The following is a 3,971-nucleotide window of genomic DNA, read 5'->3' as shown; positions in this document are numbered from 1 at the left end:
GGTTGCCTTTAAGCTCCTGCACTCATGAACTAATCATTAGGAATGCTAGGAATTGTATGAACTATTTGATTAGGGAGAAGCCATCTAGAATGGTACATTAGAGAGTGGCATTAACAATGATGATTTGAATGTTGAATTCCTAAAATATATGAGAGTGGATGAGATGAAATTGACCCCCAACAACATATTCATTCATATATTCCATTGAAAGTGTTTATCTTTTGTCTTTGCCATTGATCAAAATTCATGCATACATGTTTACTTTCTGTCTTGCATTTTAAACTCAAATATTTCGTTTGTAAGTCTTAGTTAATCAAGAAACCACATAACTAAACTAGGCCGTGAGTCCTTTGGGAAGAACGATACTTGGTCTTACCAAGTTTTATTACTTGAACGATTCGGTCATACTTGCCGATTGTGAAACAAGTTTGTGACATCATATTTTGGTGCTTACAAATTTGTCCATCAAGTTTTTGGCGCCGTTGCCGGGGATTCGTGGTTTAACTGGTTAATTTGTGTGATTATTGATTACCTTTGACTTTAATTTTGAATTTCTGTTTTTATTTTTTCTGTTTTTATTAGATTTTATTTTATTTTATTTTTTTTTTTTTTTTTTTTAGATTTGATTTTTATCTTTTTGATTAGATTTTATTTTTATCTTTTTAGATTAGATTTTATTTTATTTTCGAATTTTTATTTTATTTTTCTGTTTTTTGTTTTTCTGTTTTCTGTTTTTTATTTTTAGGTTAGATTTTATTAGATTTTATTTTTATCTTTTTAGATTAGATTTTATTTTTATTCTATCTTTTAGGTTAGGTTAGATTTTATTTTATTTTATCTTTTAGATTAGATTTTATTTTTTTTTTTTTAGATTAGGTTTTATTATATTTTATTTCATTCTATCTTCTAAATCTTTTATCTTTTTATATCTTTTCAATCTTTATTTTCTTCTATATCTTTTTGTGCTAACAAATCTTTTCTAGGGTTTTGTTTTCTTGTGCATGCAGAAGGCAATTCGAACTAGAAGTAAGAAAACAACAGAACCACTACTTGAAGGACTAGACGAGAGTAGAAGGAGGAGAAGAATCAGAACGTCCAGAGAACTTTTCCCTTCTCCTGAAACTCTCCTACAATCATCACCACAAGGTTCTGTTCACAGCACAGGGAGTATGGAGAACAATAATAATGCTAGAAGAACTCTTGCAGATTACACTAATCTTGCTGGACCTCAGCACTTCAATAGCATAGCTCGACCTAGAGTCAATGCAGCCAACATGGAGGTCAAACCAGCATTAATTCAACTGGTAAAGAGTAATCAATTTACTGGGTTATCACATGAAAGCCCATATGAGCACCTTACAACATTTAATGAGATCTGCAACACGGTCAAGATCAATGGGGTGCCAGACGAAGCTATCAAACTTAGCTTGTTTCCTTTCTCATTGGGAGGCAATGCTAAGCTTTGGTTGAACTCTTTTCCAGAAGAAAGTTTCACAGAATGGGAAGCAGTGGTTGCAAAGTTTTTGAATAAATACTTCCCACAATCTAAAGTGACTAAGGGAAAGCAAGAGATATCTTCATTCAAGCAGGGCATGGAAGAATCACTTGGACATGCATGGGATAGGTATAAAAGCTTGTTACGTAAAACTCCCACGCATGGCTTTGAAGATCAAGAAGTAGTCCTAACTTTCCTTGGAGGGCTTGGTTCACAAACCAAGATGATGCTGGATGCCTCAGCTGGAGGCAATATCAAATGGAAAACTCCAGAGGAAGCAACTGAAATTATTGAAAATATGGCTACAAGTGATAATGAGCTTCACAATGAAAGAGGCGCCCCTATGCAACAGAAAGGGGTTCTTCAATTACAAACCCATGATGCTCTGCTAGCACAGAATAAGATTCTAACTCAACAGCTGGAAACTCTGACCAAAACTCTTGCTTCACTACCTAAAGAGTTAAAATCTGCTGCACAGGTACAAACCCAGTTGTGCGAATTGTGTGGAGGTGATCACATCAATGGCCAGTGTGCTTTTCCAGTAGAGGCTTTGGAGGATGTTAACTTCATGGCTAATCAGTTTCCATACCGTCAAGGGAATTATAATCAGGGTTGGAAACCACATCCAAGCATTGGCCAAGGACAAGCTGGGCAGGCTAATCAGTTTAATAAGCAGCAGCAGCAACCAACTTTGTGGCAACAATTATCTATGCTTAATGACAGATCAACAAAGTTGGAAGAAACTCTTCAGCAATTCATCCAGAAAACTGAATCTTCTCAAAAGAGCACTGAAGCTGCTATAAAGAATCTGGAGATTCAGATGGGTCAGATCACCAAGCAATTGGAAGAAAGACCCAACAGAAACTTTGGGGCTAATACTGAGGTTAACCCCAGAGAAGAGTGCAAAGTGGTCAAGAGTGTAAATGAAGAGATCATTGAGTTGGAAGAAGATGAAACAGAAGAGAGAAGAGAAGAAGAAAGAAAGGACACTTTTCCTTTTCTAACAAATCAGGAGAAACCAATGAATTTCACAGATTTATTCAAAATGGTTGATAATGAAGCTCCTTGGGAACAAATTCTACAGAAAATAGCAGTTTACACCAAATCAGATGAAGGAACCTCTACAAAAAGAAGACGTAAAGAGGATGAGGAAGAAAAGTGTATAACTGTTAAGAAAGAATCATTCCCACCAAAAGCAGCAGATCCAGGCAAGTTTTTCTATTCCTTGCATTATAGGGAAGAAAAAGGTAAAGAAAGCTCTCCTTGATTTAGGCTCAAGTGTTAACTTGATGCCTTATTCTCTATTGGAGCAAATTGGCCATGTTGAAATAAAACCTGTAAAGGTTAATCTTGTAATGGCTGATGGATCTTCAAAGGAGCCATGTGGGATTGCAGAAGACATTGTAGTTTGTGTTGGCAAACTTCAGTTCTTGGCAGACTTTGTGGTGATGAAGATGGAAACTGAGAGAATACCTTTCATACTTGGAAGGCCGTTTATGAAAACGGCTAGGGCTATCATTGATGTGAATGAAGGTATAGTGGTTCTCCAAGACAGAGAGGAGAAAGTGGTGGTGGATGTGTTCAAAGATGAGATACAAGCAAAGGAGGAAGAAGCCAGTTATAAAGCTGCATTTCGAGATGCACCCATAACTAGAGGTAAAAATAAAAATCTTAAGGTTTCTGATAACCATTGTTTGTATTTTCAGGCACCCAAGGTAGAAGAGATTGGGAAAGGAGAAGAAGTTCCTAGAGACTGGAAAAAATTAAGACTCCAACTTGGCACACCTGTAAGACTCAAGAACAAGTTGTGGGTTATTAAAGGCTTTAAAGAGAAGGAGATGATAGAGATAGAATCTCCGTATTCTAGAGAGTCCAAAACAGTCCAAAGGAAGCAGTTGAAAGGTTGGTGGAAGGACTACATCAATTATAAAGAAGATGGAATGTGAGCTTTAACAGGGTCAAGCTAGTGACGTTAAAGAAGCGCTTGCTGGGAGGCAACCCAGTGGATTTACAAACTTTTGATTTGGTTTTGTAATTTATAATTTGTGAATATTATTCTGGACATTATTTTGTTTGATCTAGCATCTACTGAAGGATGCTAGGTGGTTAAGTATCTACTGAAGGATACTAAGTTTGTAACACCTACTGATGGGTGTTGGTGAGAAGATTTTGCACCTACTGATGGGTGCTGGTAAGTTTGAAACACCTACTGATGGGTGTTGGTGGATTTTGGGTCAGGCTCGTGACGTTAAACAAGCGCTACCTGGGAGGCAACCCAGTTGATTGATTGTTTTTCTTTGTTTATTTTTAGTTAGGATTTGCATAAGCATTTTTAACATTGAATTGCAGGGAACCTATGAGAGACATGTAGGGAAGGCACGTAGGTCAAGAAAAGAAGGAGGGGAGCACTTCACGAAAGTGCCGCTGAGCGGCAATTACCGCTGAGCGGTACTATCGCAGAGGGGCTTAAGTTCCC

This window comes from Vigna umbellata, chromosome 7 (assembly GCF_029865625.1).
Source record: "Vigna umbellata cultivar VRB3 chromosome 7, Vumbellata_1.0, whole genome shotgun sequence".
NCBI classification, from domain to species: domain Eukaryota; kingdom Viridiplantae; phylum Streptophyta; class Magnoliopsida; order Fabales; family Fabaceae; genus Vigna; species Vigna umbellata.
The sequence above is the reverse complement of the archived record's forward strand: the minus strand, read 5'-3'. Positions refer to the sequence as shown.